At 46.0% G+C, this 24,396-nt stretch overlaps 1 long non-coding RNA gene across 4 annotated transcripts in view; it reads right to left on the minus strand.

Moving 5' to 3' along the window:
• The window catches only part of LOC144780855 (uncharacterized), an 800,768-nt gene that overhangs the window by 130,084 nt on the left and 646,288 nt on the right, over positions 1 to 24,396 (minus strand). For all 4 annotated transcript variants that reach the window (XR_013600814.1, XR_013600816.1, XR_013600815.1 and 1 more), the window contains 2 exons: positions 24,145 to 24,177; positions 18,400 to 18,432 (listed from right to left, as the gene is read on the minus strand). This is a non-coding gene — a long non-coding RNA (uncharacterized LOC144780855). The remainder of the gene's footprint in view (positions 1 to 18,399; positions 18,433 to 24,144; positions 24,178 to 24,396) is intronic.

Raw genomic sequence — 24,396 nt, forward strand, 5'->3', positions numbered from 1 at the left:
TCCGGCGATGCGACAGCAGACAGCTTCGATGAACACACGCTTCCAGGGAGATGCGACAAACTCTCGCTTCTCCGGCGTTGCGATGATTTCAGCTGCGGCGGCGACACGCTTCTTCTCGATGCGTCGCGCTTCCAGCTCCTAGCGGCACGCAAGTGACTGGAGTCAGAATTCCCAGTGAGGAAATTCAGGAGGGAGCTGGAGGTGAAGTCTTTTGGCCCTGAGACTTCAGCAGGAGGCAAGCACAGTTCAAGCCCTTGGAGAATATTCTGAAGATGAAAGTCCTTACAAAGTTCCTTCTCCTTTCCCTTGGCAATGAAATAACCACTGCAGGCCAACCCAGCAAACAGCACACTGGCAGAGGGGCAGTCCAAACTCCTGCAGCTTCCTTGGTTCTTCTCCTTGGCAGAAAGGTTTCATGTTCCAGAAGTGATCTAAAGTCTGTGGGACTGGGGCCCAATATTTATACCTCAAAATCCTTTGTTCTCTGAAGGCAGAGAGGCTTCTGCCTAGTTCAAACCAGTTCTTGAGCACTGTGTTTACATGACTCTTCTCTTCCTTTCACTGTGCAGGGCAGAAACATCAGACGCCCACAGGAGGTGGAGCCAGCACAGGGGAGGGAAGATGCAGCTATGGAGGACTCAGTTGACAGGATTCCCCTTCTCTTTTCACTGTACAGAGCAGAGACATCAGACAAGACACAGGGGGTGGAGCCAGCAGTGTGGAGGGAAGGCCCAGCCCTATTCAGGTCCCAGGTGCACTCTCCCCCTCCCATCTGGAGGTACATCTCCCTATTCACCACTGGGCTGTCCCAGACTGTCTCCGGGAATTTCCCCAGCCCTGTCACACACAAACCCAGACAAGGAATGCACAAGTCAGCAGAGGCGGGCTCAAATGGTTAGGCAAGCAAATACCTGCTTTCTAAAAGTGGTATTTGCAAACGCAGAATAATAAAATAAACTTTACTAAAAGATATTTTATTATTCTGAGTTCAGGCATAATAAACTCGAATTTCTACCATGTTCCCTGAGTCAGTTAGGAATGTAGGGATGTAACAATCTTCACTGCCCATTCTAGTCCATGAGAACAGGTAGCCTTCCATAGTGAAAAACCAAAATGGCTGTAATTCACTACTAGAACATGCTACACACATCCGAGCATGTCCTACCTTATACTTACAATGCACCCTGCACTTGGACCTACCATAGGGGTGTCTAATATGAAGCAAAGGGAAGGTTTGGGGACTGGCAAGTTGGTGCACTTGGCCAAGTCGACATGGTAGTCACAGACTACACACAGGCCTTGCAATGGCAGGCCTGAGACACACTTTACAAGCTGCTTCTGTGGGTGGCACAACCAGTGCTGCAAGCCCACCAGCAGCATTTGCTCTACAAGCCCTGGGCACACATGGCGCACTGTACTGGGGGCTGACAGTAGATCAAATAAGCCAATCATGGAATCCAATCAATTTAACATAGGGAACACTTGCACTGTGGCACTGATTAGCAGTGGCACAGGGCCCAAAACATACAACCAGCAAAAATATGTCAAAACAGAGGAGGCAATCCGTAAAAAATGGAAGGGGGACTCACACCAATGATGTCAGGTCTAACAACTTCAAAGTGAGAGGATGTATGTGACGATCATGCTCGCTAGTGAGGGTCTGCTTGAGGAAAGCTGTACAGATGTTATTTTTTTTCTAGCACATAACAAAATGTAAATTTCTGTAAATTAACTGCACTGGTGATCACATAAATACATTGAGTGATGACATCTCCAAACATTTTCGTTTGTGCACTGTATACGTTTAGCAGTAAAACTGCATGCGTGTGCAAATGGAATGGTCATTTCAATTGAAGAGGTGTCTGCAGTGACAGTGCACTCCTATACTGTGCATACTACACGTTACCCCACCCCACTCCACTGTACTCTACTCAGCACCACTCCACACTACGTCACTGCACTCTTCTGTGCACTAGTCCACTGTACACCTCTCTACTCTACACCACTCTGCTGTATTCTATTGCAATGCACACTACCCCACACTACTCTATTATGCACCACTGCACTCTTCACCACTGCATTCTATGCCACTCTGCGCCACTCTATGCCACCCTCCTCTGCAATACTGCACTCTGTGCCAATGCACTCTACACCACTTTACTCAAAACCAATGTACTGTGCACCAAATCACTCTATGCCACTATACTCTATGCCACTGCACTCTAGCCACTCTGTTCTACTGTGCATCACTGCATTCTATGCCGCTCTATTCTACTTTGCACCAATGCTCTCTATGCCATGCTACTCTGCACCACTGCACTCTATACCAATGCACTCCATACCACTCTACTATACAACCCTGCACTCTGCGACAGTATACTCCACAACACTGCACTCTCTGCCACTTTACTTTATGCCACTGAACTCTATGCCAGACTACTCTACGCCACTCTGTTCTACTCTGCACCACTGGCATGTACGTCATGCTACTCTACACCACTGCACTCTACACCAATGCACTCCACGCCACTTTATTATACACTACTGCACTCGACGACAGTATACTCCGCAACATTGCACTCTCTGCCACTTTACTTTATGCCACTGAACTCTATACCACTGAACCCCACGCCATTCCAATCTGCTTTGCACCACTGCACTTTACTCTATACCACTGCACTCTATGCCACTCTCTTGCACTCTACCCCACTCTACTAGGCACCACTACACTCCTCGACACTGCACTCTACACCACTCCACACAACTCCACTCTGCAACACTGCACTCTGTGCCACTAGTCTATATCACTCCACTCTAACCTGCACCACTCCTCTATGCCATTTCCCTCTGTTCTGAAACAAGCTACTCTATGCCACTGCACTTTATGCCACTCCACTTCACTCTACGCCACTCCACTCTATGCCACTGCAATCAGCGCTGCAGCATTCTACTTGACTCCACTCTTCTCTATGCCACTGCACTCTACCCTGCATCACCCCACTGCACTCTACCCTGCATCACCCCACTGCACTCTACCCTGCATCACACCACTGCGCTCTACCGTGCATCACCCCACTGCACTCTACCCTGCGTTACCCCACTGCACTCTACCCTGCATCACACCTCTACGCTCTACCCTGCATCACACCACTGCACTCTACCCTGCATTACACCTCTGCACTCTATCCTGCATCACTCTACTGCACTCTATGGCTTAAGTAAGCCCTGCTGCCTGTCCTTTATCATTTTAAGGTTTTACCAGTTTTTAGTGACGTACTGATTTTAGTAGTGTGTTCTGTTTGCCTTATGTACACCTGTTTTTAACCTTTGTGTTCTGCTGCGTGCATCTGCCTGAGACTTTCTAAACACTTTAGCAGGTTTTATGTCAGCCTTGGCTTCTCTGCTATGGTGAGATGTGAGGCACCTTACCTCATTTCTGCCTGCTGCTTGGCTTGAGTGGCTCCTGCCCGTTCCGCCCTGTCTGTGTGCTGTTTGAGCATTTGACCGTAGTTTCCGGAACCGCGTGGCTGTTTCCGGTTTCCAGTGGTGAGCAGTCTGGTTTCTCTCCCGCCACCACATACTTATAGCACTCTGAAATGGACACGCCGCGGACACGCCAAGTGGGCATGTGACACGGGCATGCGATGCCGGTACGCCAAAGGCTAGCCCGTCTGCACCCGTCCACTCCTGGACCAGGCCCAGGGCCAGGAACCCTGATTTAACTATGTCAGAACCTGTTACATATTCAGGTAAAGAACTGCCTGACCTAGCCTACACATTCTCTGGACCGACTGCTGCCAATTTACTGTGGGTAACAATCTCCTGCAAAACGGGCATAGTTGTGGGTGTGGTTTTTCTCTCCCGGCTAAACAGACGGTCAAGAGAGGTCAAATGTCAGAGGTGAGGCCTTTAGTAGAGTGCCCAGAAACGTCAGCTGAGGCCAAGGTTTATTGTGGTCTAACCAACGTTAGATCTCGAGCCAAACACAAATATGAAATAGCAAACCTTATACCCCGCTATAACTTGTATATCCTATTCCTCACTGAAACCTGGGCCGACGCGGCATGAGACCAGGATTTCATAACAGCAGTACCCTTAGGATTTTTATCTACTAGGCTGGATAGATCCATTAAGAGGGTGGTGGGATAGCTGTAATCTACTGTGAATTGTTTAGAGACACTTTTTACTCATCCCCCCAACCCACTGTGAAGAACCTTTGTCAATAATCTAGCCTCTAACCTGGACGGATCACTCCAGATCCTCTATCTAGTATCAGAGGGGGCCGCGGACAAAGCTCACCCAAACACTTATAAAGCCTGTAATAAGATGGACAAGACTTTACTCCAGACCTGTTTGGATTTGTCTAGACCTACGCTTAGTACAAATGTAGACCTGGCAGCGAGCAAATACACAGACGGGCTCAAAGAAGCTTTGAAGGCCACAGTGTCTATTGGAAAAATGTCACTTCATCGTCAATCCCCCTCTGCCCCTTGGTTTACAGAGGCATTGCGACAGGAAAAACAAAATTGTCGTAGAATGGAAAGACGCTGGAGAGCACAATACGATATTCTTGAAAAAGTAACTATAAGTCTGCGCTGACCAAATACAAGACGATGTTGATCGTAGAGAAAGGATGTTATTTTACTGGACAAATTGAGAAGGCTAAGAATTCAACAAAGGAATTGTTTGGAATTGTTTGGAGTTATAGAGAAGCTCACCTCCATGCCTAGTAAAAAGGCCACAGGAGCTTACTGAGGAAAAGCCGAACACTGGCCCCTGCAAAAATACTTTTTAGGTTTTTTTCCCGGGTTACCAGTGAGCGAGTGGAAACTTTTATTAAGGAAATCAAATCTGGAGCCCCTTTTGCCCATTGCCCCCTGAAGTATTAAGAGGTATAACTAAGGAGGTCAGTCCTACTCTTACGGAAATGTTTAATACCATGTTCACCTCTGGAATTTTCCCCGCAGGTTGGAAAGACGCTTTGATCCATCCATTGATAAAAAAATCTAGCCTGGGTGCATCTGATCCTCGTAGTTATCCACCTATCTCCAGGCTGCCTTTTCTAGCTAAGATAATGGAGAAAAGCATGAATAAACAACTAGCTCAGTGTATTCAAGAAAATGACCTACTTGATTCCTCGTAATTTGGTTTTCGTCCAGAACACAGTAGGGAGACCAGTAGTAGGCCTTGATAAAGGCTACTGAAGAAAAAAGGACTGTGATGGACAGCGGTGGCACCGCTGCCCTGATTCTTTTGGATCTCTCGGCGGCGTTCGACACTGTTAATCATCACCTGCTGCAATCTCGCCTGGGAAAGCTAGGGTTAAAGCGTCTGGCTCTGTCTTTGTTAACATCTGTTTTGACGGAAAGGACACAAACAGTGACCCTGGATCGCTTTCAATCAACACCCTATGTCTTGCCATGTGGGGTTCCACAGGGCTCATTGCTTAGCCCATCCTTTTTTAATATCTACGTGTCGGAGCTAGCTCCGCTGATCCAGCATTTCGGCTTTAGCCTAACATCATATGCCGACGACACACAGATCGTTGTACCTGTGTCTAAAGAGCAAGCCTCCCCTGTACTTCAATTTAGAAACTGTATGCAAGAAATGAACAGCTGGATGGGCAAGCATGGTCTTAAACTTAATTTGGAGAAAACGGAAATAGTGATTTTTGGCAACCTCCGACCCAGATGGGATGGCATCTGGTGACCTACAGAGATGGGAGGGTTGCCAAAACCAGTGGGAAAAACAAAAAAAAATTGGGATTTTAATTGACATGAAATAAACATTCGCCCAGCAAACAAATGCAACGGTTTGCACCACTTTTTACTTGCTCACGAAATTGAGGAAGGTCCTTCCTTATATCCCCATGGATTCTAGGAAGACGGTTGTGACATTTCTTAGTATTGTATGTGTTGTACCTGAACATGCAAAAACAACATTAAAAAACTGCAATGGGTACAGAATGCAGCCGCAAGACCTCTCCTTAACCTGCCCAAGTGTGAATCCGTTTTGACCGAAATTCGAAGACTCAACTGTCCTCTTGCAAATCAAGTCAAGTTTAAGATGCTATGCCTGGGTTTTAAGGCCTTGAATAATATGGGACCTATGTTCCGAAGAAATATATTTTTCTGGTATCGTCCAGGTAGACAGCTTCTCTCTACTGGCACCAAACTTATGATGGTTCCCAGGATTCGTACCTCCAGCTGGGGGAGGGTGGACGGGGGGGGGACGACGACGAAGCATTGGCTTTGGCTTGCAAAGCTATGGAATATGCTTCCTATGTATATCAGGTCTACAAGTTCCTTAGCCTCATTCAAAAAGAGTCTGAAGACATGGCTATTCCTGAATTACTGCAGGAGATTCTAGGGCTTACTGTAGTTCTTTAGCGCCAGGACACCTCCGGCTATTCGTGAGCTCAATAAGTTATATTAACATAAAATAATATGACATGCCATGCCACGCCACTCTGCTCTAAACCACCGCACTCTGTCAATTCACTCTCCATCACTTTACTCCAACCCAGTGCACCCTTCGCCACTGTACCTATGCCAAGTAATTTGCTCCACTGCACTTAATGTCACTCTACACCATTGTGCTCTACATCACTGCACTCTACACCACTCTATTCACTCCTCATCACTGTACTCTACACCACTCTACCACCCTGCACTCTGACACTCTACTCTGCACGATTGCACTCTACGCCACTCTACTGCACTCTACACCACTGCACTCTACCCTACACCACTCTACTCTATGCCCCTTTACTCTGCGCCACTCTACTCCACTCTCTGCCATTGCACTCTTTGCCACTACAATCTATTCAGCACCAATGTACTCTATGCCACTGCACTCTATGCTACTCTACCTCACTGCACTCTAAACCAATGCACTCTAAACCACTTTACTCAAAAACAATGCACTCTATGTCAATCTTCTCTGCAGCACTGTACTTTAAGCCACTTCACTCTAAGCCACTCTACTCTACGACACTCCACAATATTCCACTCCATTAAACTCTGCTCCACTGACACTCTACTGCACTCTATGCCAATCCACAGCACTCTAGTCCACTCTATGCCATTCTACAACACTAATCCACTCTGACGCTCTATACAACTCCGCCATGCCACTTTACTCCACTCTATTCTATGACACACTACTCCACTCCATGGGTCTGGGGAGGGGGGTGGATCTTTTACCCCCGCCCCCCGAGACCCATGGGACCCCGTGGATTGATCCACGGGGTCCGGAGCAGGAACAGCAAGGTGCCACGAGGGTGCTAGGCGTTACGGGCGGTGTGCCATTTTCGCCTCCACCCCCCTCCTGAGACCCATGGGGTGTGGATCTTTTATCTTTTATCACACAAATTACACAGGTTCCTCTGAGTGGAGGTAAATCCCACAATTTGTGGTTTGTGTTCTGTTTTGCACCTTTTTACACATAAAACAGTTTTTAACTTTAACGTCCTTAGGTCAGGGTGGGCCATACCGCCAAGGTACACGCTACATGGTCCTGACGAATGCCCACGTAATTCTTACACTTAGGAAGGGCAGAAACATGTTGACCCCATTTTAAGTGGAAACTCCCATCATAATTTGCGGTAGTTTTTCCACACATATTTCCTTTTAACCATGTCTAAACTGACCAACAAATAAATCATTGTGATTGGTACAGTTCTAGACATTTTTAACATCACTTTTCACACTATTGTCACAAAAACCAGCTCCGTAGTAATCTGGCGTTGTAGCACACCAGGGAGGCACTCGTCTTCTCCTGGTGGGCCCGATGATGAAGCATGTCACCAACCAGGTTGGTGAGTGAGGGCTTCCAAAAAAACCCCCCAAGGTTTCCAAAGTGTTAATGAAAAGGTTTTTTTTACAGTTTTTCTCACAGTCCTTTCCACAGTCTTTGCCGCTGTGTCTTCACATAGACACCAGTGCACTTGACACTCTTCTTTTGTTTTTCATACATAACCTGGGGGAATAAGAGTGTCTTACACCCTCTCTCTCACTGATTGTTTCATAAAAAATATTGGTGCCAGGCAATAGCTCCTGCATAGGCGAGACCGCTTTGCTTTGCCAATGCTTGTTTCCTTAGTCTTCCTACCTTGTCTCCACACATTGCAAATCCTCTGAAAGTCCCATGGTGCTGGGGCACAGGACCTGAGGGTGGGAAACTCCAAAGGCAGAGCAGGCGTGTGTCTGAATGATAGCCGAGAGCCATCGTAGTGTATGAAATGGATGTCAGAACAAATTGAGAAATAGGAGCTAGTGAATGACCATCAAGGTCATGCAGCAAAAGCGGAGTGAGGTCAGTGCAGGAGGCAAAGAGCTGGAGGTGTGGTCTCTTCACAGGCATCCCCAGTGATACCTACAGGAAGGCACCATGCCCTCTCTCTCCAGGGGTGTGCCTTCCCCCTATCTCTCCAGGAAGGCACCAACCCCCCTCTCTCTTCAGGAAGGCGTCATCTCCCCTCTCTCTCCAGGAAGTTGCCATCCCCCATCTCTCTTCAGGAAGGCGTCATCTCCCCTCTCTCTTCAGGAAGGCGCCATCCCTCCCCTCTCTTAAGGAAGGCGTCATTCCCCCTCTCTCTTCAGGAAGGTGTCATCCCCCCTCTCTCTTCAGGAAGGCGCCATCCCCCCTCTCTTCAGGAAGGCGCCTCCACCCCCATCTCTCTTCAGGAAGGCGTCATCCCCCCTCTCTCTTCAGGAAGGCGCCATCCCCCCATCTCTTCAGGAAGGCGCCATCCCCCCTCTCTCTTCAGGAAGGCGCCATCCCCCCTCTCTCTTCAGGAAGGCGCCATCCCCCCTCTCTCTTCAGGAAGGCGTCATCCCCCCTCTCTTCTGGAAGGCGTCATCCCCCTCTCTCTTCAGGAAGGCGTCATCCCCCCTCTCTCTTCAGGAAGGTATCATCCCCCCTCTCTCTTCAGGAAGGCGCATTCCACCCTCTCTCTGCAGGAAGGCGTCATCCCGCCCCTCTCCTCAGGAAGGCGTCATCCCCCCTCTCTCTTCAGGAAGGCGCATTCCACCCTCTCTCTGCAGGAAGGCGTCATCCCGCCCCTCTCCTCAGGAAGGCGCAATCCCCCTCTCTCTTCAGGAATGTGTCATCCCCCCTTCTTTCTTCTGGAAGGTGTCACCCCCCTCTCTCTTTAGGTAGGCGTCATCCCCCCCTCTCTTCAGAAAGGCGCCATGCCCTCTCTCTTCAGGAAGGTGCAATCCCCCCTCTCTCTTCAGGAAGTTGTCATCCCCCCTCTCTCTTCACGAAGGTATCATCCCCTCTCTCTCTTCAGAAAGGTGCAATCCCCCCTCTCTCTTCAGGAAGACGTCACCCCCCCTCTCTCTTCAGACACAAGCAGAGTAGAGGTCTCACTGTGACCAGCTCCGGAGAGGTTAGGCTTGCACGTAGAATTCCCCTTTGAAGAGGACACCAGAGCCATGGCTGGATGCAGGGTGGGTGACAAGGCTTGCTCGACTTGACTTGTTCCAGAGTGCAGACTCTGAACAATAAACAAAAACTTGGGAATACTTTTCTGAGCCCAAGACTGTTAGTGGCCTTATTGCCGGTGGTAGATGCATATTTGCCACTACTAATAACAAACTTTCCAACATTTGGTGTTCAGCGGTGTGGATGAGGATTTGTGTTTAAAAGTACACCTTTCAGTGAAGTGAATTTTGTTGTAAACATCCTCTGAATCGTCTTAGAACAAAACTTGTGAGTTTTTAATTTTTTGAATTTGGACTAAACTGATCTTTAATCCATTGCTTTGATTTCTCCAGAACTGTTCTAAGTCTGATTTTGTGACCCAAAACTAGTGGTCATGTTAGACCTGGCACCTTGGCGTGAGTCTCCCTTCCACTTTTTGCTGATGTGCCTCATGTTTTTTGCTAGTGTTAGCTGCTCAGGGCACTGTGCCACTGCCAATCAGTGCCACAGTGCAAGTGCTCCCTATGAAAAGTGTATACCTTAATTGGTTTCCATGATTGGCTTATTTGATTTACTGTCCGTCCCCAGTAAAGTGCACCAGGAGTGCCAGGGCTTGTAAATACAAATGCTGCTGGTGTGCCTGCAGCACTGGTTGTGCCACCCACAGAAGTGGGCTAGTAAAATGTGTCTTAGGTCTGCCATTGCAGAACCTGCGTGCAGTCTGGTACTGTCATGCTGGCTGGGCAAGTGCTCCCACTTGCCGGCCCCTAAACCTTCCCTTTACTTTATGTGAGTCACCCCTATGGTAGGCCCAAGGGCAGGGTGCATTGTAAGCATAAGGTAGGACAAGCCCTGATGTGTGTCGCATGTCCTAATAGTGAATTACAGCCATTTTCGTTTTTCACTATTGTAAGGCTACCTGTTCTCATAGGCCAGAATGGGCTGCTGGAATTATTACACTCTATAATCCCAGTAGGCTCAGGGGACATGGTAGAAAGTCAAGTTTAGTATGCCTGAACTCCGAATAATAAAATACTTCTTTTAGTAAAGTTTATTTTAATATCCTGTGTTTGCAAATGCTACTTTTAGAAAGTTAGCATTTGCTTGCCTGACTATTTCAGCCCGCCTCTGCTAGGATGTGTATGTGCTGTCTGGTTTCTGTGAGTGACAGGGCTGGGGGATTCCAGGGGACAGTCTGGGCTGCCAGGCGGTGAACAGAGGGATTATCCCCAGGATAGGTGGGATGAGTGCCCCCTGACTCTGAATAGGGCTGTACTCTGCCACCACAATGCTGGCTCCACCTCCTGCGGAGCGTCTGATGTCCCTGCCCTGCACCCTGAAAGAAACAGCCAGAGGCTCAACAACAAAGTGCTCCAAAACTGGGCTGAACCAGGCTCAGGCCCCCTGGCCTGTAAAGACAAAAGAAACTGTGTATAAAAGTAGGAGCCCTACTCCTAACCATTAGATCCTATTTTGACCACGAAGAACCTCTGCCCAACTAGAAGGACCAGAAGAAGCTGAAGGAGGAAAGACTGTCCCTGACCTGGGGGACTGGCCTGCAGTTGGTGCCTTACTGAAGAAAGGAGAGGAAAAGACCAGAAAGGACTTTGCAGCTTTTGTGCCTAAAACTATCTCCAAGGGCTTGATACTGAGCTTGCCCCCTGAACAGAGTCCCTGGACCAGTGGACTCTATTGTGCCTTCTCTGCCAAGTTGCTGGGACTTGCCTGACCTCCTTGTGCCACTGGAACCCCGCCTGAAGTGTGCCTCGCTCGCCCCCCTTTGCAGCCCGTGCCTGGCCGCCCCCGCCTCGTGCCGCGCCGCTCTCCCTTGAGCCGCGTCTACTTCGCTGTGCCGCCCGCACCCTGCCCCCTTCCTCCTCTGAGCCGCACACCTTTGGGTCACCCCAGCCGCTGAAAATGTCCGGAGCCCCCTTTGGGAGGCGAGAAACGCCCGCACGCTTGTGGCGTACCGGCCGTCTCCCGCCCGCTCCGCCCGCTGAGGAGATCACATGCATTGTCTAGCCGCAACCCGAACGGAAGGTACGGTCCGTACCTCCGAGGCGAAGCACCGCACCAAGAGAGAGCCGCCGGTACTATCCGTACCTGCCACCAGGTGCCGCCTCGTACTTGCAAACTCGCACCGGACCCCCCCCCCCCGCTTGTGGCTTCGACCCGTCTGGGGCGTACCTGAAAAGCACATCGGACCGCCCGCATCCGCGGTACGGTCCCCTTCAGCGCGAACTGTAGAAGTACGCCTCGTCCAGACGCCTTGCTCCTCCATCGCCTGCGCCCCGGATTGTCTGCCCCCCTCCTCCGCACTCCCACTTAGTCGCCTCGCCCCTCGTGCCCCCTTTGAGCCGGACTGCCCGAGAGCACCGCAGAACTCGTCCCGGGCCCGCCTTCGTTGGAGCCGCCTCTGCACACCACGGACTCCCGCCCTTTCCAAATGCTGGGCGACTCAGACCACAGGGTCCGCTATGTTGAATTAACACCAGCAAGGTACTGTGATAGAGCAAGATTTCGCATCGAGACTTGCTCGATTCATGAACCTCGAATCTGTCATAACCTCATAACGAAATGTACGTTTTACTAAGCTCTTTTTGGTTGATATACGTGCCAAGTAGAGAAGCTTGCCTATGTGTTTTACTAATACAAATAACCCTTGTCCGTAAAATGGCCGCTGCTTGCATTTCTGTTTCTGCGCATGCGTGAGACATAGTCACGAGGTATGACGCAGTTAGAGTTTGAGAGGGAAAGGGTGCGCATGCGTAATAGCAATAAGATGACTGTGCTCTAGATAACGTGGTGAAGCTTTGCGCTGCTTGCTCCTGTGACCTTGTTCGTTGCCCTCATTCACTAATGCATAGTATATTTTTATAATGATGAAACTAAAGTACGAAATTATGACATGTAATACGTTCATTTATTTCTATGTGCTCATTTGTTTTCGCTTACTTTTCATGTATCCTCGGCACTGAGGGGTGATGGGGCTGGGGAGTCCATCTTGGAGGGCAGCATCGCGCATGATCAGCCGTGGCGAGGTGGCATTGAAACCAAGCCAAAGAAGGTTGCTGCCAGAGCCTGCATGGGAACATGCACCTTCACCCAGCAAGAGCATCTAGATTGTACCATATTGTAACACATTGTATTTCTTTCCATTGTATTCACTGCGGCTTCTCGTGGGAACCCCAATCTTGCTAGGCGGCACCTTAGGATGCTAAATAGGTCTTACAATACTCTGTTCTGATTGGTGTGTTAACCAAATCCTACCTTAGAACCAATCGAAATTTGGGGATTCTGACACTTTGCAACATTTGGGGGTGGTACACTGCCCAAAAACAGTATATCTACCCTGGGTTCACCTAGGGAAATTGTCCGACTTGTCCGAATAGCTGACCTGTCACTGACCCAACGCACTCAATAGGTGACTGAAGATACAGAGCGCTGCGGAGCACTCTGTCCGAAATTGACCATGGACTAAGGTTTTACTAAACCTTAAAGTGCTGGCGGAGCACTTTGCTGGGAGTTTGCTGACCCAATCGGGGTTCTGATCGATAGCTGCAGAGAGGGTGGAGCGCAGGCGTTGCTTCCAAACTGCGGGTGCTGGTCGTGTCCTGGTGGTCCTGTCCTGATCCTAATCTGAGGGTTTCCTATCCTGCCCTGGGTGTCCATTCTACACCTGCTTTCCATTGAGGGGTATCCTTCCTTGAGGGTTTCCTGTCCTTAACTGACCCGTGGCCAGGGTTGGTTTCCACACCAGTCTAGGTAAATATCTTGCCGAAAACTCTGAAACTGCACCTTTCTATTTTCTGTCTTTGCTTCAATAAAGACATATCTTTGCACATGAAAAGTTTTCCATGCTTTCCGCAACTCATTGCATCTCATGAAACATATGCATTTATTTTCATAGCGTGTTCCTATGTTATCCTACCTTTTAGAAATCATTTTCGCCATTACAGTTTGCAACTTCCTGTTATGGTCTCTAATTTTCTCCCATATATATCACTAAAGAAACTCTGAATTTAGCCCAGTAGCTCTCTTAGTTTGTCTCCTGTTGCATTAGCATTTTTCCATAAATGATTGCCCTTATAGTTCTTCTATACAGCTATGTACTCTTTGCAAAATTGATTTTAGACTGTCTCCTCGTAGTGGAGTGTATGTTCTAAAGAAATTTAAATCTGAGATAAAGCTTTTAAAACTTCTCAGTTGTCCGTGGTCATTTCATGAAATAAATCACAGGTTTACATGTTGGGTTTGTATTTTGCTGCCTTTCCTTTTACAGCTAGCTCCCTGATCCATTGTGGTCATAGGTACCCATAACAGTGGATGGTAAGTCGGGTACACTAGAAAATAGAAAAGGAACTCACAATTATTGGTAGAAGATTGTGACGTCATCTGATCAATGTGTATATGGTGAATTGGAATATATGGGCCCGAAGCCAGAAGGTGGCGAAATTATTGGTCGGGTGACCCGCGATCTCTAGCAGTAATTTTCTGGTAGCATCGAGGATGGTTAGGGAATAGTTAAAGGTTAGGTAGGACTAGTTAGTCTAGCTAAGTCGGAAGCTGCTAACAAGAGTGGGCAATTCGGGTGATCTGATCACTCGCTCGAAAGGTTTACTTTGAAAAATTATGAAATGTTTTAAATTTGTTATTCTTGTTATTATACTGTTATATGTATTAATCCATTCGTACCTAAAACGTTTTTTATGTTGTTAGGAATCCCCGGGGAATTGAATAGCGAGTGGTGAATAGAATCCACTTGCTCTGAGGTCATTTGCTCTAAGGAAGGTTGGTGCAGGTTAGGCAGAACTGGAAGCACTAACTAGGGTTTTTCTGAATGTATGTTTGAATAAATGTTAGCAACGAGGTTCATTGGCAAAATTCCTATTGTGGCGTAACCTAGTAAGGGTCACATCGGAAGAGTAGCAGGTTCATCGGAGCTTGGGTGAAGATAAAGGGGTCCGCTGGGGAAACCTTAGACTCGGATATATCCCAGAAGAGTGGATGAGTCTGGGGGAGTAGCAGGTTCTTCAATGCTAGCGTGCAGGGTAGGCAGAGAAGACCTATCCGTAGTGAGTGAAAAGTAAATGGAAGTAGTTTACTTGCAGTGAAAATTTCTTTCCTGTCTAGACACTTGAGCACAGTGGCGAATGTGTATTCGTTGTAAAATAACCAAGCACTAAGCACTTTAGAAAGTAAGAAGGTTTCCGTTACCTTGTAAAAGAGGGAGTCAGTCGCGAAGCTGCTCTGACGTCACTCCGTGCCGCGCTGGGATTGGTAGAAGCAGCGGGCGGGTAGCGGGCTGGAATTGTAAAGGAGGGGTGAGCACCGAAGCATGAAAACTGTCTCGCGAAAGGGCCGCGCACCCATTGGTCGAAAAATATTTGAACTCGTGCAATTTATTGGCCGCACGAAAATCAAAGACGCTTTTGGATTGGGAGTGACTTGTAAACAAAGCCGCTTGCAGAAATCGTATGTGGCACACGTATACTCCGGAGACTAGACCCGATCCAAGATACCTAGGGTTTGGAAAAGATCAGTGGAAGACTAATAGATACGACATTATGTACGGAAATAGGAGAAAATTGTCCCTTGTAAATAAAGTAAAGAATTACTTCAAAAAAGACAAGCCGATTAAAACTAGAGAAGGTGTTGTCATTCCGCCACCGAATACTCCCGCATCTTTCATGATGTTCGATAAAGGGTACAATACCTGTGTATGGTTGGAAAATTGGGCAGAATACACGAAAGATGACGGAGTATTGGCTTTTCCGTTAGACGGAACATTTAACAGCAGAATTCTATTCAATTTGAGAACCCGAATGAATGATTTACATCCCAGACCTAGATTAACGCAGTACGAAGCACTAGAGGAATGGGAGATTGAGGCTTTTGAGAGGGACAAGCCCCGAATGGATAAGGGGTTAACAAAATTTTATCCAAAGTTGAAGCAGGAAACCCGAGCCAAAAAGATGAAACAGTGGAGACAAAATATGATTGTAGAAGGACTGTTTCCAATGATGCCAGTGAATGATCCTCCTGGGGGGGAAAAGAAGACAGAGAAGGGCAAACATTGGGTGCCTATTGGAGAGTCGGATGATGAATTGTTAGACAATATGTTTATGAGAAGTCCGCCTCCTTACAATGAAAGAAATAGACCTTGCAGTGAAGGGGATTATTCTCGAAGACCTCATCTCCAGGATGAGGCCAGATCTGCCAGTGTAGGAGGGGGTTGCCTCATACCTCCCTATACCGAGAGTTTAGGTCCTGTAGATACAAGAGATCTTTATCCAAGAATACCAGCTAGTGGGGATGTAAGATACTCCCGTGAAAGCGACTTTTTCTCGAAACCTCCCTACGAAGGTGAGGCCAGACCATCAGGTTCAGGAGTTCCATTCTTACAGCCTCTATATGAAAAGGAACCAAGATCCCTAGGTACAGGAAGTTTGTTCCCAAGGCCTAATTATGTCGAAGGACCCAGTGAGACACATCCCACCGCCCCAAGTTATGCTCCCACTCTGACCCCGCAGGTGTTACATGACAAAACCTTAGAGAGAATATTGGAAGAAAAGGAGCGGGAGGTTCTAGCAAAACAAGAGCTGAGATCATTCAGAAAATCTCCCAGTTGAATACCAGTCCTGAAGCCTTGACAATCCCAGTAACTATCGGACCGGTGGTTCCGTTGTATGGGGACCGTCAAGGGAGTCCGAAAACTCCAGTCATTACTCCCGTCATAGCACAGCCCAGACCAGAACCCTTAATCGTAGATGAACAGACGAGCGAGTGCGAGGCTGAAGTCTCACTATTGGATCTGCCTATTAGGAATACAGGGAAAAGGATGCAGAAAAGACATAATCCTTTCAATACGAGGGAGATTCAAATGGAATCGACTTCGGGTACTAAGAGTGTCACACCAATGACTCCGGAGGAAATCGAAAGATGGAGTCAAGAATTAGAAAAACTAATTCCGCAGACGAAACCTTTAAATCTCTACAAATTGAGAGTACAAATAGAAGAACTAATGGCAGGAAACGTAGGATTAGACCGATTAAGTACTTACTCTGAAGAAGAGCTGTTGTTCATTTGCAAAAGTCTTACCCGAAATGCCCGAGTACTTCATGAGAAATTGACAGACACTGCTGCTAGCATGGGAATAGATATTTCTAAATCGAAACCGTTGCAGAAACCGTACAGAGCAGATTTCTCTGACAAAGATTTAGAAAACCTGAACATGTCAGGGAAAAAGGCACAGGTCAAAGAATTATTGACGGTATTGCAGAAATGGGGAGATATAGAAAGATGGAAAGCCAGATGGGCTAGGAAAAAGGATGAGGCCAGGTCTAGGCAGGCAACTCCCGAATTTGTTCTAAAAGAAGCTGACAAGCCAGAACAGTTATGCCCTATGCGCGAAGTGCCAGGTGGAAAATATGTACACGTTCCATGGTCCAGACAGGATATTGTGTCCTTTACTAATGACTTCCCAAAATTACGCGAGAAGCCCGTGGATTGGTACCGACAGGTAGAAAGGTTTGTAAAAGTACAAAAATGCCTGTGGAAGGACCTGGATGGGTTCTTCGACATAGTGGTCCCTGTAGATCTGTGGACCGAGTGTAAAATAGCCATAGCTTGGCCCAGTGAGGAATACGCGAGAGATGAAAAAACAGGGGAACCATCGAAGGAAGTAATGAGAAAATATGATCAGGTAATTCAGCATCTGAAGCTAAAAGTGCCCACAAAGGAAACTGATTGGACCAAGATAGATAGAACCACGCAAGAAAGAGATGAGACAGTGCACTCCTTTTATGAAAGGCTGCTACAGGTGTTCAAAACATATAGTGGTATAGATAACTTCGAGATGAAGGACATGACCCACTTCATTTACAGGTTTGTAAACGGTTTAAGACCCGAAATTTGTCAATGGATAAAAGATAATAAAATCTGTTGGCATACTAAAAAGATGGATGAGGTCCTACGGTACGCAAAGTACTGTGAGGACGAGATGGCGGAAAAGAAAAAGGCTCTCAAGGAGAAGGTGATGTGGGCTCAAGTAAAGCTCGCAGAACAGCAGGAAAAGCAGTTGAGCAAGATGAACAAAACTACCCCGAACCAAAGCTCTGGGGGTGGGGGTGGAGGAAAGCCCAGAGCGAAAATGAGTAGAGAGGAAGCCAAAAAGAAATTTCCTTGCCATCAGTGTGTCAGGTCCCCCACTAAAACGTTTTCAATCCAACAGAATCTCCAGCCTTATCAGAAAGCAATGGTGATTGCTGCGTTGTCCAGGCTATGTAAACAGCCTGGGGCACAGAATCGAATTCAACATGGCGGCAAGTAACCCCGTAAGAGCAAACAGGTCAGCGCTCTAGTCAAAACGGCAGCCTTGAGTGATGCAGGCGAAGCGCGCGGTAAACTGCGCACTTCACCTGAGCTGTGAGCGGAGCAAGAGGTGTATCCTGGCGTCGCGTTAGTTTAGGGACAAGAAGAAACGCGTCGCGAGTTTCAAAGAGAAAACACCAGAGTTCGTGAATTCCTAGATAACAGTAAGAACGTTCCTTTTATTATTGACGAAAAGTTTACCTTGAATTTCTGAACTGCGCATGCTCGGACTCCGAGCCATTTCTATAGCGAGTGCGCAGTGTTACCGTAGGCCACCTCAGAAAATACAGAGACACCACAAGTAATAAAAATATTCTGAGTATCTTCATGTTGGAAGGCTTTCTGAGAGGTTACGTTGTGCTTTCAAAGGCTAGTTATCCTAGGTCTAGCACAGTAGTGGAGGCTGGAGATAAACGAGTATAGTTACAGGGTATTCACTAGCTGAAGAATTGTTAGAGTCTCTCATAGACCACATACACGGCAGTGAGTCAACTGTAGTGTTAATAGCGTTCAGCTCCTGGAATTGCACATAGACAACAGTGAAGTAACTGTTGTAAATACGAAGGTTTTCAGGTGAAGAAAAAGAGAAATACTTACCAAGACTTCAGTTTTCTATTCTGTAAGTAAAACCTGAAGGAAGAAAAGATAAAATTAGAATTAGAGAAAGAACATTTAATAATACCTATTCATTACATTATAGAGCATCAGATAAAGAGTAGAAGAATACTGAAGTTTAAGAAGAGAAAGTAAAGGCACACAACTACTGAGTAAGTTCAGAGGGCAGACAGAAGAATAGTACAATTAGGAAGAAAAGAGTAAAAAAAAGTGATATACATGTATTTTATTTTTCAGCACATTTAAAACAGTAGCGCAGAAGAAAAATAAACTTTTTCAAGAAGAAGAAAATAAGAAGACATTGTGTGCATTCTCTTCTCTGTCCATTCCCCTTTCCCCGTTGGGGCTCTACTGGCTACGCATTTATATATTGTGTGTGGCTGGGGAGTCCTGAGGAGGAATTGGGAGCCTGCGTTGTTCTGCTCCTGTGTCATTGGCCAGCAAGAAGAAAGAAGAGCTGGTTCTGACAGAGTGAAGTGCCCACGAAGTATTGGCACCTGAGCAGAATGGCGGAAGGTTTGGATGTTAAGAGGTTGGGAAACATTCTAGATGAAATACAAAGAGAATTAATTACAGTTAGAGAAGAAAATAGAGAACTTAAGAAGGACACCACAGAATTAGCGCAAAGAATAGGGTCCCTAGTTTCGGGTGAAGGGTTTAAGATATCTTCTCCAGTTTTGGGTTCTTTTGGGGATTCAGCTTCATCTCAGTCTAAAGTAAACACACAAGTGATACATTCTTTATCCCCAGTGATTCCCTTAGCACCTCCAGAACGCTTTAGTGGGGACCCACAGAAGGCTCAAATCTTTTTAACACAATGTTCTTTGCACTTTATGTGCAGACCTGTATTATTTCCTGATGCGCAGTCTCGTGTGGCATTTATCCTATCTTACTTAAGTGGGGATGCAGCAGCTTGGTCAATGCCTTTGGTCACCAGAAACGACCCTGTGCTATTTAATTTAGATGACTTCAAGAAAGAATTCATGCGAATTTTTGATCGTCGGAAGGTGTCTCAAGCTACAGATAACGAACTTTTAGAGATCCGACAAGGTAATAGAGAGTTAGTGGCATACTTGGCACAATTCAATAAGTTGGTGTTAGAGACGGAATGGCCTGAAAACAAACGAGCCGCGGTGTTTTATCGGGGGCTAAAAGATGAATTAAAAGACGCTTTAGCACAAGTCCCCAATCGCCCAACAGAAATCTCCGCTTTGGTGGATCTAGTGTTGGAAATAGATTTTCGCCAGAGTGAGAGAAGGGGTGAGAAAAAACGAGATTATCGACCAATTGTACCTCGCTTTGATAGAGCCAGATATGAATCACATAAGGAATCAGATGCCAATTGCGGAGTTGAACCCATGCAAATTGGAACTATCCGTGGACCTCTTACGAAAGAAGAAAAGGAAAAAAGACGAAATAATAAATTGTGTCTTTATTGTGGAGGAAGCGGGCATTTTGTTCGGGATTGCCCCAAAAAGCCCAAGACACAGTCGGCGGAAAACGCCCAGCGCCGCCAGTAGATGGAGTTGGACTGGTGGGTGCAGAAATAAATTCAGCTCCCAAGAATCATGCTTTGGCCAATACCTTACAATCAGCCGCCCCTCATTTGGTGATAACTGTAACTTTGAGTTATCGTGAGAGTCGATGGGAACAGATTGCAGTAATGATAGACTCTGGAGCTACGGGAAATTTCTGCGATTTGCGGTTTGCTGAGAAAATTGGATTGCAAGCCATTCGGAAAGAGAAGAGCGAACCAGTTAGGGCCGTTGATGGTACCAACCTGTCATCGGGCCCCATCGTGAGTCATACGGAACCAGTGCAATTAGAAACTACAGAGGGGCATAGTGAAATCTTACAATTCAATTTAATAGATGCCCCTCAATTCCAATTGATTTTAGGGTTACCCTGGCTCACAGAGCATAACCCCACCATAGATTGGGCAGCGAGAACGATAACCCTGAACTCAAAATACTGTAAGGAAAATTGTCTCCAAAACAAAAAGAACGGAGTCGATAAATCACCAGCATATCATTTGAGTGAAAATGAAAATTCAGTCTGTGTTATAAATACAGTGGTTTTGCCTGAAAAGTATCAAGAATACCAGGATGTCTTTAATGAGGTTGAAGCAAAGAAATTACCTCCACATAGGGAATATGATTGTAAAATCGACTTGGAACCGGGGGAGAATCTTCCATGCAGCAGGATTTATGCTTTGACCGAACAGGAAGACAAACATCTGAAGAAGTATCTGGCAGAATATCTAGAGAATGGGTTTATTCGGCCTTCACAGTCTCCAGTCTCTTCCCCCTTGTTTTTTATTCCAAAAAAGAGTGGTGAATTGCGTACGTGCATTGACTACAGGGCAATAAACCGGATAACAATCAAGAACCGTTATCCATTACCTCTAATTTCCACTCTGTTGGACCAGGTGAAGGAAGCTAAAATTTATACAAAACTAGATTTGCGAGGAGCGTACCATCTGGTCCGAATCAGAGAGGGAGATGAGTGGAAAACGGCTTTTAGAACTAAGCAAGGTTTATTTGAATATCAAGTGATGCCGTATGGATTATGTAATGCACCAGCAGCATTCCAACATTTTATTAATGATGTACTGAAGGATTGCATCGATCAGATAGCAATTGTATATATCGATGATATATTGGTTTACTCCACTGAAGTAGAAACACATGAAGGACATGTCAAAAGAGTACTACAAAGGCTTCGCGAAAATGGTTTATTTGTCAAACTGGAAGAATGCGCTTTTGATGTAACCACAGTCGAGTTTTTGGGATTTGTACTTGCTCCAGGAGGTATCACCATGGATGAAAACAAGATAAAGGCTGTGGTTGAGTGGAAATCTCCTACATCAGTAAAAGAAATCCAAAGCTTCATAGGATTTGCCAACTTTTATAGAAGGTTTATTCAGAATTTCTCGAAGAAGTTAATTCCAATAACACGTTTATTGAAGAAGGGAGTTCCTTTTCAGTGGAATGCGGAAGCGGAGGCAGCATTTTCACAGTTAAAAAAGGATTTCACCACTGCACCCATTTTGCTGCATCCAGATCCTGCGGAACCATTCTTTGTAGAAACCGATGCATCAAATCTGGCCTTGGGAGGGGTGTTATCACAGAGACACAAGACTACGGGTCAACTCCATCCAGTGGCCTTCCGCTCTCGCAAATTAACACCCCCAGAAGTAAATTATACCATCACGGAAAAGGAGCTACTAGCCATCAAAGATGCCTTTAAGGAATGGAGACACTATTTAATGGGAGCTCAGCATATGGTAACAGTATATACAGATCATCGAAATTTGAAATTTTTTAAATCAGCCAGAACCTTGACCCCCCGACAGCTACGCTGGTCCTTGTATTTCTCTGAATATGACTTTGTCATCACTTATCGACCTGGAGCTCAGAATGGAAAAGCTGATGCCTTGTCCAGATTAGAAACAGACGGAGTTAAGGAAGAGATTCTAGAACAGGCAATCATACCAGCAGAGAAAGTGATCAATGCTGTATTACAAGAAACTGTGGAGACTCGAGAGAAATCGGATATCTTGAGTAGTGAAGAAATGATGAGTTGGTTAAAAGAAGATTCCAGGAGAGAAATTCGAGAAGGTCTACCTTATCACAACGGAGCATTATATTTGCCCACTCCAGAGATGCAATTGAAAGCTTTAAAAGAATGTCATGATAGTATTTTAGCAGGGCACAAAGGCATCAACAAGACTAAGGAATTGGTACGCAGACGGTTCTGGTGGCCAAACATGATCAAGGACATACACCAGTATGTAGCAACATGTGAGACTTGTGCAAGAGGAAAATCAGAAAGGAAACGTCCGCAAGGTTTATTACACCCATTACCCACCCCTCCTTTCCCTTGGCACACAGTAACCTTAGATCTAGTGGTAGATTTGCCCTCTAGTCATGGTTATGATACCATTTTAGTTTGTGTGGACGCTTTTACTAAGATGGCACATTTTGTACCTTTAGAAGGAGTGCCCACTGCCAAAGTGTTAGCAGAAGCTTTCAGTCAGCATGTAGTTCGGGCACATGGCATACCAAAAGTTCTAGTGTCAGATAGGGGCTCTCAGTTTCTGTCTCATTTTTGGAAGGCGTTCACTAAGCGTTTGAACATCGAGAACAGGTACTCGACAAGTTTCCATCCTGAGTCTGATGGTCAAACAGAGCGCACCAATCAAGAACTAGAACAGTATTTAAGAATGTGTCTATTAGAGCAGGAAGGAGATTGGCCAGATTATCTTTGGGCAGCAGAGTTTGCACACAATAATGCTATAAATGTTTCCACCGGTTACACTCCGTTCTTCTTGAATGCAGGCAGACACCCGCAACATTCTTTAAATTTCCAAGAAGTAAAGTTCCAGCAGTTTCAGATTTAGTAGAACACTTGACACAAGTTCATAGTAGAGCCATCCAAAATTTAACTGTGGCAAAGGCCAACTACAAACACTTCGCAGACAGAAGAAGGAGAAAAGAACCAGAATTTGTAGAGGGAGACCAGGTTTGGTTAAGTACAAAAAATCTCAGACTAAAAGGGGTTAGAAAATTCCAACCACGATGTATTGGGCCTTATCCAATTGAGAAGAAATTAAGTACACTAAATTACCAGTTAAGATTACCCAAGAAGTTACGAATACACCCAGTCTTCCATGTTTCTTTACTAAAAAAGGTAGAGCCTGAAGTCAGATTAAATAAGATCCCAAAACCAATTCAAACTGAGAAAGGAGAAGAATTTGAGGTTCAACAGATTCTAGATTCTAAACTGCAGAAAGGGAAGCTATATTATCTGATAGACTGGAAAGGTTATGGTCCAGAGGAGAGATCTTGGGAGCCAGAATCTGAAGTAAATGCTCCTCGATTAATAGCAGAATTTCACAAAAGATTCCCAAACAAAATCCAGAGGAACGGAAGACCTTTGAGGGGGGGTACTGTCAGGTCCCCCACTAAAACGTTTTCAATCCAACAGAATCTCCAGCCTTATCAGAAAGCAATGGTGATTGCTGCGTTGTCCAGGCTATGTAAACAGCCTGGGGCACAGAATCGAATTCAACATGGCGGCAAGGAACCCCGTAAGAGCAAACAGGTCAGCGCTCTAGTCAAAACGGCAGCCTTGAGTGATGCAGGCGAAGCGCGCGGTAAACTGCGCACTTCACCTGAGCTGTGAGCGGAGCAAGAGGTGTATCCTGGCGTCGCGTTAGTTTAGGGACAAGAAGAAACGCGTCGCGAGTTTCAAAGAGAAAACACCAGAGTTCGTGAATTCCTAGATAACAGTAAGAACGTTCCTTTTATTATTGACGAAAAGTTTACCTTGAATTTTCTGAACTGCGCATGCTCGGACTCCGAGCCATTTCTATAGCGAGTGCGCAGTGTTACCGTAGGCCACCTCAGAAAATACAGAGACAGCACAAGTAATAAAAATATTCTGAGTATCTTCATGTTGGAAGGCTTTCTGAGAGGTTACGTTGTGCTTTCAAAGGCTAGTTATCCTAGGTCTAGCACAGTAGTGGAGGCTTGAGATAAACGAGTATAGTTACAGGGTATTCACTAGCTGAAGAATTGTTAGAGTCTCTCATAGACCACATACACGGCAGTGAGTCAACTGTAGTGTTAATAGCGTTCAGCTCCTGGAATTGCACATAGACAACAGTGAAGTAACTGTTGTAAATACGAAGGTTTTCAGGTGAAGAAAAAGAGAAATACTTACCAAGACTTCAGTTTTCTATTCTGTAAGTAAAACCTGAAGGAAGAAAAGATAAAATTAGAATTAGAGAAAGAACATTTAATAATACCTATTCATTACATTATAGAGCATCAGATAAAGAGTAGAAGAATACTGAAGTTTAAGAAGAGAAAGTAAAGGCACACAACTACTGAGTAAGTTCAGAGGGCAGACAGAAGAATAGTACAATTAGGAAGAAAAGAGTAAAAAAAGTGATATACATGTATTTTATTTTTC

This window comes from Lissotriton helveticus, chromosome 9, assembly GCF_964261635.1.
Source record: "Lissotriton helveticus chromosome 9, aLisHel1.1, whole genome shotgun sequence".
Classification (NCBI taxonomy): domain Eukaryota; kingdom Metazoa; phylum Chordata; class Amphibia; order Caudata; family Salamandridae; genus Lissotriton; species Lissotriton helveticus.